Below are 14,867 nucleotides of genomic sequence, written 5' to 3'. Positions count from 1 at the left end.
CCAGAGAATGGAGATATAATCTACTTATTCCCTTTATAACAACTCGAAATATAGATCTAGGACCCTATAGAGTATATACATGTGTTCTTAATCGTTTTGATATTCTGAGTCGATGTGGCCATGTCCGTCCCTCTGTCTGTCCGTCTGTTGATATCACGATAGCATTCGAACGAATGCTTCTCATTGATGTAGGTCATTGGGGACTGCATATGGACAATATCGGTTCAGATTAAGATATAGCCTCCACATAAACCGACTTCTTGAGGCCCTAGAAGCCTTAATTTGTATACGATTCAGCTGCAATTTCAGCCCGTATATAAACCCATATCCAGAATTGACTTCTTTAGTCCCTAGAATCCTCAATTTTTACCCGATTTCACTGAAATTTGGCATAAAATCTTCTTTTTCGACTTTCAACATGAGTGCAAATAATGATCGGAATCGATCCATAAACCAGATTTGACTTCTTGAGCCCCTAGAACCCTCAATTTTGACCCGATTTGGCAGAAATTCTGAGGGTTAATAAAAAAATTAATTGGTGTGGATCTGAATGAGACCTGTTGCCCTGAATATCTTGAAGGCAACCTTCCAAATGCTTGACATTTTAGGCCTCAAACAAAATCGTGCTCTAGCACGATGATCCCTTCAAACCGGCCATGTTTGCCTACCATGGCAATAAATAACAGATATTTGATAGTAGAAAACGAATTTCATATCCAATTTTGAGACCAAGTTTTTGGGGGTCGGTGGAGAGTTGAGCACGATGGTGATATTTTTTTAGGGCTGAGTGCGTGGTTGGCCGCCTCACCCTACATGCACCTCAAACCGGACATATTTGTGAATTTGCGCAAAAGGCGGCTCAAATCTGATATCTGTTTTATGGCCAAGTGTTTCAGAGACGTCTCACTTTATAAGCTTCTCCCCTAAACCACACATATATACCGACTATAGCAATATGTAGCTCAAATATGGTTTTTGGGAGTAGAGTATGAAACTGATATCCACTTTCGGGGCAAAGAATTTAGCTACTCCAATCCACCACCGAAACCAAGATATTGAAGTAGATCTAATATCCAAACTTTAATAGGCGGATCCTCCCCTTACCTTATTTTCAAGAAAGCCAGATCTCGGAGATGAGTTAGGCGATTTAAGCGAAATTTAGTTTGTTTATAATAACTCATAAACAGAAATTTGGTATCCTTATTCAGGGTGGGATATCTAGGGGGGCCGGCCCCCCTCCAAAGCCCGCCAAATGGAAATATAAACCAATGATGACAATGTGGATCTCAAATTAAAGGTATTTGAGACTAGAGCACGAATCTGATACATGGGGTCCACCTCACTCCCAAAAACAACCCCATTCTGGACATATTTACCGACCATACTAATATAAGGCTCAAATTAAAGAAATTTGGGAGAAGAACACCAATGATATACATAGTGGGGCGAAATATATGAAAGGCCGTACCAGCAACCCAAAACAGGACTTATTTCCTGACCGTGCCAGTATAGGGCTTAGATAAAATAAGAGAGTGAAAGAAGGTGCAGTGGAGCGAGCCCTGTCCAGCTATTACTAACTAAAATACAAACTGAGTTAAGGAGGTTAAGTTTTAAGCAGAATCCATGGTGGTGGGTGTCCAAGATTCAACCCGGACGAACTTAGTACGCTTTTATCTGTTCAAAAATAACTTCATGCAAATCGTAGGGTCCAAGTTTACATCAATCGAGCATTTCGGGTTGTATTCCACGAATAGCATGTGTTTGTCATACTCTAAGGCTTTAATCGTATTTGGATTGTCTACTTCACATAAACCCACAAAAAAATTTCCTCGCAGAGCCATTTTGTGATAAGATCACTCACTAAATTCATCCTTCAATATGTCCACTGTTTCGCGGGCTGAGTGTCATATGGCTCCGTCATGTTGAAAGCACATATCAGTCAAGCCGAACTCAGTCCATTGGGGCAACAAAAATCGCATATTATGGCTGGATATCGTTCTCCGTTGACAGTAACGTTTCTTCCACAGCCGTATCTCAAGAAGAAATAAACCTATGAAGCCCCCAGCCCATAAACCACACCAAAATGTTATTTTTATACCCACCACCATAGGATAGGGGGCATATTCATTTAGTTATTCCGTTTGTAACACATCGAAATATCAATTTCCGACCCTTTAAAGTATAAATATTTCGGGTGGTTTAAAAATTTAAGACAATTTAACCATGTCCGTGTGTCCTTCAGTTGAAATCATGCTACAGTCTTTAATAGTAGAGGCATTGAGTTGAAATTTTGCACAGAGTCGTATTTCTTCTATATGAAGGCTAAATTCTTGAATGGGCCACATCGGACTATATTTGGATATAGCTGCCATATAGACCGATCTGCCGATTTAGGGTCTTAAGCTTTTAACAGGCGCATTTATTACCCGATTTCTCTGAAACTTGGCATAGTGAGTTTTATTAGGTCCGCCGATATTCTAACCAAAAAATGGTCCAGATCGGAACATATTTGGATATAGCTTGGTCTTAGGCCTATAACAGGTGCATCTATCCTGAATATGGTCTAGATCGGGTTATATTAAAATATAGCTGCCAAATAGACCGATCTTCAGATTTGGGGTCTAAACACCGTAAAAGGCAATTTTGCTGAAATTGCAAACAGTGAGTTGCACAAGGGGCCTCGACATACGTTGAGATTTATTAGGCCCGTCTATATCCAAACCAAAAATGGTTCAGATCACTTTTATGAAACTGTTTTGAGACAATTATCAAACATTGCTGCCACTCCGAAAAACTTAACTCATAAGAAATCTTTCCAAAAAAAAAACTTTATTAACCCGTCTTTACTCCAATCAACAAATCATTACATCTTTCCATATGGTGTTGTGGTCTGGTGGACGGCGCTTCAAAAATCCACCTACTGCTCAATATTTAACCGAATCCAAAGGATGGCTTGTTTGTGCATCACAGCCGCACTGAGGACGACACCATCTGATGCACTGAATTTAATGCTACATCTTATGCCTCTGGACATTGTGGCTACCCAAATTGCAGCGACCACTGCCATGGGGTAAAGGGAGCTTTCTCATTAGTCATATGGCGGCCACGGACTCTGTGTTATACTCGATACAATATCCGATGTTCCAGGCAGTGTGGATTACACCCTGACTGAGCCGCTTTTTGATAAAAATTACTGTACCACTATTCCTGATAGAACCGATTGGAACTACGATATCCCTGGTAACAGAAGTTATATAGACTTCTATACGGATGATTCCAAACTAAACGACCAGGTGGGCTATAGGGTGTTCTCTAAAGATCTAGAACTGGTCATATCGAAGAGGTAACCCGACCACTGCAGTGTGTATCGAGCAGAGATCCTTACAATTAAGAAAGTGGTGGAATGGCTAAGATATAATGTCATTACGACGATTGGCATAAATATCTTTTCAGACAGCCATGCAGCCATTAAATCCCTAGAAAACGTATTTCTGAACACAAAAACCGCCCTCGAATGTCGCAGATCTTTCAACGAGATGACTGAACAGTTCAAAATTCACTTGTTTTGGGTGCCGGCCCTCAGAGATATCCCAGGGAAATCTAAGGCAGACGAGCTTGCGAGACTAGGAACTACCTAACACACTCCAGGGACACTGGAATCTGTGGGTATGCCTCTAGCGACATGTAAGCTAAGTTTTCAGGACCAGGCCCGAAGGGCAACGAATGATAGATGGTCACAAACACGGGGCTGTGAGCATTCCAAAACTATGTGGTCTCATCTAGACTTGAAGAGGTCTACTGCTTTGCCATCATTGGCTAGAACGGACTTCTCAATCATTGTGTCCCTCATGACAGGTCACTGTCTAATCACGAAGACCATTCCACAAGTCTTCTTCTTCTGCGTCAACTGCAGCCAAGTTCTTATTTAATTTTACTACTGACAGGGAGAGGTTTTGTCCCTTTTATACCCTCCACCATAGGATGGGGGTATACTAATTTCGTCATTCTGTTTGTAACTACTCGAAATATTCGTCTGAGACCCCATAAAGTATATATATTCTTGATCGTCGCGACATTTTATGTCGATCTTGCCATGTCCGTCCGTCTGTCCGTCCGTCCGTCCGTCTGTCTGTCGAAAGCACGCTAACTTCCGAACAAGTAAAGCTAGCCGCTTGAAATTTTGCACAAATACTTCTTATTAGTGTAGGTCGGTTTGTACTGTAAATGGGCCATATCGGTCCATAACCTGATATAGCTGCCATATAAACCGATCTTGGGTCTTGACTTCTTGAGCCTCTAGAGTGCGCAATTCTTATCCGATTGGAATGAAATTTTGCACGACGTGTTCTGTTATGATATCCAACAACTGTGCCGAGTATGGGTCAAATCGGTCCATAACCTGATATAGCTGTCATATAAACCGATCTTGGGTCTTGACTTCTTGAGCCTCTAGAGTACGCAATTCTTATCCGATTGGAATGAAATTTTGCACGACGTGTTTTGTTATGATATCCAACAACTGTGCCAAGAACGGTTCAAATCGGTTCATAACCTGATATAGCTGTCATATAAACAGATCTTGGGTTTTAACTTCTTGAGCCTCTAGAGGGCGCAATTCCTATCCGATTTGGCTGAAATTTTGCATGACGTATTTTATTCTTACTTTCAACAACTGTGTCAAATAAGGTTCAAATCGGTTTATAACCTGATATAGCTGCCATATAAACCGATCTGGGATCTTGACTTCTCGAGCCTCGAGAGGTAGCAATTATTATCCGATTTGCCTGAAATTTTGTATGACGGATTCTCTCATGACCATCAACATACGTGTCATTATGGTCCAAATCGGTCTATAGCCCGATACAGCTCCCATATAAATCAATCTCTCTATTTTACTTCTTGTGCCAACGAAGGGCGCAATTCTTATTCGAATTGGCTGGCATTTTACACAGGTCTCCAACATAGCAGAGCAAATTTTTTCTTTTATCTTTTTTTGCCTAAGAAGAGATGCCGGGAAAAGAACTCGACAAATGCGGATTCGGCCCGGCCGAACTTAGCACGCTTTTACTTGTTTTCTTTTTTTATTTAGTTATCACTGCGAAAGTGGAAATACTCCTTTTCGTTTTTTTTAGGAAAATGGCAACCCTAGTTAGCATGGAGTGCATTGTTGAAGCATATCCTCTTTGCATACAAGCGAAAAAACAAACAACAATAGAGAGTGAGAGAGCATGCATAGGAGTGTACGACTACGACTGTAAATTTACATATTGCATGACTCCTAGTGGCCAAGTGGCATACTACTACTACATGTTGTTTGTTTTGTTTTAATTTTCATGTTTGCTGAGCATCACGTGCTAGTTGTGGTCATCTATTTATTCTATGTCTGCTGCCACACTGTGTGCCCTGTTGGTGTAAACATAATGTTTGCTTTATTCTTTGTTCCCTTTTCCCCACCCATGGACATTCTCGTATCATAGCCAAAAGTAAATCTCGTAGTAAATTTTGTTTTTTGAGTGATATTTCCTTTCCCCATCCAAAGATTTTTATTACTCAATACGAGTGAAATGTGCATGTTTTTCTTGCGCCGGTTATGTCAATGACCTTTTACAATATTGATGCATACAAAGGAATTCCTACTACTGTAATGAGTGAGCCTTAGTATATGTAGAGCACAAAAGAAGATATTTTTTGGATGAAAAACTTAGATATTTTTAGGGAATATTTTACGAATACCTAGCATTTATCTAATGTAAAGAAATTAATTTTATATATGTAGTTACAAACTATGTGCTTAAAATAGTAACAAACAATACTTAAAAGTTGAAAGTTTCCCTTGGAATTACATCTCATTTCTTTATCCTTCCTGGAATGTATAGCAATTTTTGGCTTTCTCTGTTCTGACTTGAGCGGTTGTCATTATTCTTTGCATTTCCCTCATACGTTCCAAACGAATCTTCAATCTTTTGGTAAACGCTATATGCCAGTTGATAGTGGGAAGCTCTTCTCTGGCATATTCCGATATATGATTAACCGAATAGCAGACCATTTCCTGGCTTAGATGCATTTTATTTGATGACAATCTTAAACGTGGGAATTTTCTCAATTCCTGTCTATAGATGAACAGTCTATAAGCTATGGTTGTATGGCTGGTGTTTAAGGCTTGAGTTGCAGATGATGAAGTCCTACCATATGTTTTATAATGTTCCATGGTAATCTCTGGAATCAAAGGGAATTCCATGCTCTTGACAATTGGGAATGTTTTTGAGTTGTGTTGCCAAACTCAGGATAGGATTAGTCTTTTATACCTTGCCAATTTGACAGAAGGTCTTTTTCGCAGAAAGGTCGAATTGCGTTTTTTATTTCTGTCAAATATACCTGCGTTCTAATGATTAGTTGGTCATAAACCAATTGGCCATAAACCAACTTAGGACAGGCTTCATGAATGTCATTAGCATATAAGGGTATGATGGAAATGTCCAGGTAGGTATTTAAAATAACAGAAACTTGCGTACACAATATCTTCCAGAGAGGAAAAAGGTAAGGAAGTATCTTCGAATCAAGACTAGGATACACAGGGTATTTTTCTAGAAAAATCTAAAACAAACTCCACTTAAAATTCATTGAATGTTATGTTTAGAAATTTCATGGAAATTTGATTTTAGGAAAACTTTGGCTTAAAAAATGGGAACTTTGCCGTTGCAAAAATCTCTCTACAACTTTATCTTTATTAAAAACTAGCCGAACCAGGCCTGTTACGCAGCCCCTTCTTTAAAGCTCTTAAACCTTTTATTTGAGCCCTATAGTGCAATAATCGATCGATATATAAGTCCTGTTTTCGTAGAGCTTTAATATGGGGACATTTCGCCCCGAATGTGGATATCGAATTCGTGTCATTGAACAGCAGAGGTAAGCCTCCGTAAGTCCGCCAATGATGCTAAACACGTGAATTCAAATCCTGGTGACAACATTGGAAAATTTTTAGTGGTGGTTATCCCTTATGTTGGCGACATTTGTGTGGTACTATGCCATGCATAGAAGTTATGAAAAACGATGTTCCTTTATCATTGAGCTTAAACTTGAATCGGACAGGACTCATTGCTATGTGAGAAGTTTGCCCCTGTTCTTTAACTATGCCATGCATAGAAGTTATGTAAAACGAAGGACTTTTAACATTGAGCTTAAACTTGAAGCGGAGAGGAATCATTGATATGTGAGAAGTTTGCCCCTAATCTTTAATGAAATGTTTATGGACAAACTTTTGCCTACCCCCTTATACCTTTCTTTGGCCTCCTATATTGTAGTGGGTGAAAAATATGTCCGGTTTGGGGTGCATTTTAGGAGTGAGGTGGCCACCCAGACACTTGGTCCTTAGGTTGGGTTAGCTTGAAAAGAGGGTGCAGATATTAATCCGCCCCATGCTACTATGGACATACACCTAAGCCAGTAATCAGCTTGTTGTGCGCTCTAAAAACTAAAAAGTAACTTCGAAAAAGGAAATTTCCGTGCTACTTACAAAATCCTTAATTGTTTTGAATACCACTCCCCTAAGTTGGTTCATGTCTCATATTTTGTCTCCACCTAAGTATCGGTATCTGTTGTACACGAAAGCCGGGCAATGACAAAGGAAATGCTCCAACGTCTCAGCATCTTCCCTGCATGCCCTACACATGCTATCACTTGCCGCACCGATTTTACATAAGTGAGCTCGTAGTCCTATGTGTCCCGTTATGATACCAATAGCTATACTGAACTCCTTCTTGCTTCCTTTCAGTAATAGCCTCGTCTTCTCATCTGGATCCCCCATAGGATTTTCGCCGTCCTACCGACCGTTTCGCTGTTCCACAATGATGCATGCGCATTCGTCTCCCACTCCCTTTAATCGGACTGCGTCGACCCAAAAGGCTTCGGGTTAACCAAGTTTATTGACGGCAGTCCTCTGGCCTTCACAGCCAAATCGTCTGCCCTTTCGTTTCCCCTTACTCCGTTATGGCCCAGCACCCAAACGATGCGGATTTTGCCATCCTCAGAGAAGGCGTTAATTTCCTTCTTACACTCCCAGACTGTTCGTGACCTTACCGTCCTGGTTGTTATTGCCCTTACGGCAATTTTACTGTCGGTAAAGATGTTTACACTCGACGTCCTCGCGTTAGCACCACACCACGCATTCCGTGATCTCCCGGATCTCCGCCTGCAGGATCGTATTATGGTCAGGCAGTCTAAAACAGATCTCAGTCCCTGGGTTCTCAATGTAAACCCCCAGGCCCACTCTGTCCTCTAGCTTTGATCCATCCGTGTAACATGATCTTCCAGATGGCAATACTAGGCTTCCGTCAATCCAATACTGTGCCGATGGCACCAGTGCCTCGCACTCGACTTCAAGGTTCATCTCAGGTACCCGATCGGAAACCTCATCCCTTGGTTCCAAGTTTCCTATCGTTGCCACGATTAAACCGCAATGGTATGAGCTGCTCCCATCCTCAATTCATTCTCCCATCGCCTTAAGTCTCATAGCCGCAGTGGCTGCCTCACACTTAATCTGTATATCAATGGGTCGGATATCTAGAATAGTCTCCCGTGCCCTAGTGGGCGTGGTCCTCATCGCTCCGCCTATGCCAAGACAACATGTTCTCTGAACCTGTTGTATGGTCCTTATGTTGCACTTTTTCTCCATAGCAGTCCACCAAACTCCTGAGGCGTAAGTAAGTATTGGTCTAATCACGCTCTTGTAGAGTCAGTGGACTATCCTAGGATTCAGGCCCCATTTCTAGCCTACGGCCCGTCTACATAGTGCCCAACATTTGTGAGCCTTCTCAGTACGCTCCTGAATGTGACACTTCCAATCCGTTTCCTGTCCAAGATCACACCTAAGTATTTGACCTGGTCAGGTATCGAAATCGTCTTATTGAGGAAACGTGGTGCGTTAAATTGGCCCTCTGGGTCTAGCCCAGTCATATGCCATATGCAAGACCCTTTCGGACCTTTTGCATAGCTCGTTCGAATCCTTACCCCTTAGAAGTATTATAACATCGTCTGCGCAGCAGACGGGCTCAAATCCCTCCTCAGTCAGCATCCGTAATAAGTCTTGTATGGTGGTCACCCATAGGATTGGCGATAAAATGCTCCCCTGTGGTGTGGCCTGTGCCACTTTTTCCCGTATATTAATGCCATGGGACACACAATTTATCCACCTGTTCCTTACCATATGGTTGATCCAGTATCTAAGGACCGGGTTCACCCGGTACTGGTCTAGCGATTGGATCAGTGTGTCGCTCCGCACATTGTTAAAAGCCCCCTCGATGCCCCCTTCTATTTTATGCATAACCTCGTGCATGGAAGTCTCCACCGACCTTCCCTTGACATAGGCATGCTGTTTGTATTTCAGCAGTTCACTGGATGTCATACTCTTTATCATAGTGTCCACAATGCGTTCCATGGTTTTGAGTAGAAAGGACGTAAAGTTTATGGGTCTGTAGGCCTTTGGTGTCGCATAACTTGCCTTGCCGGGCTTTAGTATAAACACCACCCTTGCCTTCTGCCAGGCTTTCGGAGTATAAGCAAGTGCTAGGCACGCTGTACAAATTTTTGCCAGATAGTCTGCCTCTTTGCGTAGTAACGTCGGAAATATTCCATCAAGTCCGGGTGACTTAAATGGTTTGAAGCTTCTCAAGGATACCTTCACCCTAAATTCCGTTATTATAAACTTTCGATCAACGTCATTATTCCAAGATTCCGGTATCTCCGTGAGTCCCTTCGTATCCTGTGGAAAATGAGATTTCATCAAAAGCCTCTTCGTGCTATACTCTCAAATACTTTTTATACGAGCCCCATATTACTAAAGTCGGTAAAAATGCCCTGTTTCATTTCCGCCCCATATTGTCGTGATTGGTCTATATATCCTTTTGACTGGGAGTGCTTTTTGTAGGTGGAATGGTACCTCAAACATTTCGCCCAAATATGGATGTCAAATTACTGCTTTTCTCCCAACTACCTTTTATTTACTCCCAAAATTGCCGTGGCCGATAAATATGTATGGATTGGAGGGCGTTTTGAGGCTGGGTCTGGCCCTCCGCCATTTTCCCCTATAAATAGTTATCAAATTCGTTCTTTACGCCCAAAAGCCTTTCATTTGAGCCCCATATTGATAAGTTCGGGAAATAAGTGCTTTGGGGCTTACCCACAAGCACTTGGCCCCAAAGCTGGATTCCTTTTCTACTTTCAAATACCTTTCATTTAAGTCACATATGTCATGATGGGTCAAATAACCTATTTGAGGTGTTTTAAGGAGGTTTAGCGCCACATAAATACCCTTAACAAAAATTTAAGTCATTTTCCTAATTTACTCCCAAATTGCTTTCATAACCATGAGTCCCATATAGCCATGATAGGCTAATATGCCCATGTGGGGGTGGGGACACCTCCCATTACATGGACTTTATTTTTTTTGCCATATTCGTAATCGACATGAAGACATGAACGTTTTATGGATACGCAGATGATACTGCCATTTTATCTAGTGGAAAAGTCTCCAATGCAATCGTCAAGAACATGAAAGCGTCGCTTGTACACGTGGAAAAATATTTTTCAAAGTGGAAAATCAAGATTAACGAAGGGAAAACCCAAGCAATTATATTTCCTTTCAACAAATCCCCAAAAAGAATTCCAACGATTAATTTGACAATACAGGGCTCTAATGTCCCACTCCAAAATTCGATAAAATACCTCGGAGTCATATTAGACAAAAAATTAACTTTCAAAGAACATATTTCATACATTTCCCGTAAAGCACTCAGATGCGGCAGAGCCCTTTTCCCCTTACTTAACCGGAAATCCAGTTTAAACGTGCAGAACAAGATTCTTTTATATAAAATGTGCATTCGACCAATTATGACGTACGGCTGCCAAGTATGGTCAAAATTGTGTGCCAAAACACACTTCAAAAAGCTGCAAATCATACAGAACAAAAATCTCAAAATTATCTTCAACAAAAACAGACGTTATTCTACCAGAAGACTACACATCAAATTCAAACAGGATACGTTTGAAAATGTGGTTAGTAACCTCACAAAAAGATTTGAAGACCGGAACAGATCTTCAACTTACTTAACATTAAGAAACTTAAATAATTGATGCCTTCTCCAACTTCATTTTTTTTTTTTTGAAATTGTCAGAAGTTTTTAATATTATAAGTTCTTAGATAAATTAAGAAGTTTTTTAACATACTTTTCTTCTAACGTGAACAAAAAATTAAAAAGGCTGTGTTTAAAACATAAAAATTGACAATATTTGTTGCAATACTTATTTTAGTAAAAACTCAAACTTTGTAAATAACAAGAATTATACTATTTTTCTTTTTAAGAGTTTTTGATGAAATTTTAATAAAAAAAAAAAAAAAAAAAAAAAACGTCCAATATGGAAGAATTTTGGGGATGGGGCGGCCCGCTGGGTATTCGCAAATACCTTTCATCTGACACTCATATTGTTCCGATCCGTGTACTTTTGCTTTTCGATGGTGTTTTTGGGGTAAGCGGAAGGGTAACTGCAGCACGCCGTTCGGACTCGGCTATAAAAAGGAGGCCCCTTATCATTGAGCTTAAACTTGAATCGGACTGCGCTAATTAATATGTAAGAAGTTTTCCTCTGTTCCTTAGTGGAATGTTCATGGGCAAAATTTGCAATTCCTCCTTCCTGACCATATTCGTATTCTACTCCCGAATGTGTTTTCATTTGAGTCCCAAATGTTCATGATCATCCAATACAAGTTTTTATGGGGTTTTGGGGCAGTCCCTTCATTTGCTTGGACCCAATTTTTAATATGAAATTCGTACTCTACTCCTGAATACCTTTCATATGAGTCCCATATTGTCCCGATTGGTCCACTTTTATTTTTGGGTAGTACCTTGGTGGTAAAGAGGAGGGTGCGCCCACTTCCACAATCTGTGCTTCCACACAATCTGTGAAAATTTCTGACTCCCAGTTTTACGATGACGGTCTTTACTTGGTCATTCCATCGGTTTTGGTCTTCCCATTTTGCGTTTTCTTGGATCGACGTCGGATAGTGGAACCAGTTGTGGTATATACTGCGCGGAACTACGACTGGATGTCTCCTATTGGATGGGGGACGATTGCAGTATCTTCCAGGCGGAGTTCTTTGCAATTGCCATGGCTGCGGAGCTGGTGATGTCAAGGAACATAGACGGGTCGGGTATTTGCATATTTAGCGATAGTCAGGGAGCGCTTTAGGCTCTTATCGGTGCGAGCATAGGATCTTAAGCGCTGTATGTGTGGGGCAGCCACTACGGCTATGAGATTTAAGGCGATGGGAGAATGGATTGAGGATGGGAGCAGCTCATACCATCGCGGTATAAACGAGGCGACGATAGGAAACCTGGAAGGAAGTGGAGAGGTTTCCGATCGGATACCTGAGATGAACCTTGAAGTCGAGTGCGACGCACTGCTGCCATCGGCACAGACTTAGATTGACGGAACCCTAGTATTGTCATCTGGAAGATCATGTTACACGGATGGATTAAAGCTAGAGGATAGAGTGGTTCTGGGGGTTTACGTTGAAAACCCAGGGACTGACATCTGTTTTAGACTGCCTGACCATTATACGGTCCTACAGGCGGAGATCCGGGCGATCACGGAATGCGTGAAGTGGTGTGGTGCAAACGCGACGACGTCGATTCTGAACATCTTTACCGACAGTAAAATTGCCATAAGGGCAATAACAACCAGGACGGTAAGGTCACGAACAGTCTTGCAGTGTAAAAAGGAGATTAACGCCTTCTCTGGGGATGGCAAAATCCGCATCGTTTGAGTGCCGGGCCATAACGGAGTAAGGGGAAATGAAAGGGCAGACAATTTGGCGGCGAAGGTCAGAGGACTGCCGTCAATAAACTTGGTTAACCCGAAGCCTTTCGGGTCGTAGGGCATGGGGGGAAGATAATGAGACGTTGGAGTATTTCCTTTGTCATTGCCCGGCTTTCGCGTCCAACAGAGACACAATATCAGACATTAACCAACTTTGGGGAGTGGCATTGAAGACAATTAAGGATTTGGTAAGTAGCACGGAATTTCTAACTTAAAACTTTCTTTTTAGAGGTTACTTTATAGTTTTTAGAGTGCACAACAAGCCGATTACTGGCTTAGGTGTATGTCCATAGTGAGATGGGGCGGATTAATATCTGCACCCTCTTTTCAACCTAACCTAACCTAACCTAAGCGTTGTATCAATGACGTCACTCTCTGGAGCAACTACACAGGGTGACCCTGTGTTGGGTCTCTGGTCCCTAGGATGTGGTAGGTAACGAGAAGACGGATTTGCTTGCTCGATAGCGGATATTCACCACCCCCTTTCTCATATTTATTACGGGCTCCGGCTGCGTTATAAGGTGCAGCAGATGTAACGCAACAGCAGATTGTGAGCAAACGAAACAACTATGGGACGAACGCTGGAGTCGTAACATAGATGCGCTTTTATCGATGGAAAGTATACATCTAGGAACAGTCACAGGAATTCTAACAGGATACAATAAGCTAAGTACACACATGTCTCGCAATGGCATTAGAAATGTGGCGGAAGATATTGGGTTGCCAAAAAGTAATTGCGGATTTTTCATATAGTCGGCGTTGATAAATTTTTTCACAGCTTGTGACTCTGTAATTGCATTCTTTCTTCTGTCAGTTATCAGCTATTACTTTTAGCTTGCTTTAGAAAAAAGTGTAAAAAAAGTATATTTGATTAAAGTTCATTCTAAGTTTTATTAAAAATGCATTTACTTTCTTTTAAAAAAATCCGCAATTACTTTTTGGGCAACCCAATAGCTTTCATTTTCTCTGTCAATGCCCGGCCTTAAGTCATAGTAGAAATAAGTAGATGGATTCTTTTTTCTTTCAGGCTTTGGAGGAGTTAAGAGGACTGAATCCAGGAAGGTTGAAATCTTTTGATTTATCATCAAAGTGGTACGAGAGGGTACAGTGATCAAATTATGAATCAATCAGTGACGGCGCCAGTTTATCTACCCAGATCGAAGGGGAAAGCCTATGAAGGAATCACTCTGAAGATCTGTAATCTTCCTGGATACAATCAAATTTATATCCATCCTCCATGTTTTCTGCCAGTTTTCTATTTTTTATACATACTAGAGTAGGGCGATTACTATGGAAGGAAAAAAATCTTAATGTGCCCCTTGCAATTCTGATTTTTGGGAATGTACTCAGCAAAAAAGTCTACTAGCCCATACGTCTACGGTGAAAATGAAGCCTCCAGATTTTGATTGCTCAGACTTTTATCACGTTTTTTGAATATTTTGGCCTATAACAGCCAAACCATTGAGATTTCGATTCAATATCACAAAAAAATGGTAGCCAAGGCTATAGTTAAGAACTCCCTAGGACATCGCAAAAGCATATGAACGCTGCCTCAGGCAGTTTAGGCTTTGTGAAAATGCAAATTTTTGGTGTAAATATTGATAAATTATTATTAACAACTGAAAACATTTATCAACATATATCAAAACATTCTATTGGGTTGCCCAAAATAATTGCGGTTTTTTAAAAGAAAGTAAATGCATTTTTAATAAAACTTAGAATGAACTTTAATCAAATATACTTTTTTACACTTTTTTTCTAAATCAAGCTAAATGTAACAGCTGATAACTGACAGAAGAAAGAATGCAATTACAGAGTCACAAGCTGTGAAAAAATTTGTCAACGCAGACTATAGTAAAAATCCGCAATTACTTTTTGGGCAACCCAATACATTCTATCTCATAATCTACTTGGGGTTTTTTCTATTTTAAATTCTCATTCTACCATGCAGCTCTTTAAAAATTTTTACTAATTACAGAATATAAGTCTACTCTCCA

Source organism: Stomoxys calcitrans, chromosome 3 (assembly GCF_963082655.1).
Source record: "Stomoxys calcitrans chromosome 3, idStoCalc2.1, whole genome shotgun sequence".
NCBI lineage: Eukaryota > Metazoa > Arthropoda > Insecta > Diptera > Muscidae > Stomoxys > Stomoxys calcitrans.
The sequence above is the reverse complement of the archived record's forward strand: the minus strand, read 5'-3'. Positions refer to the sequence as shown.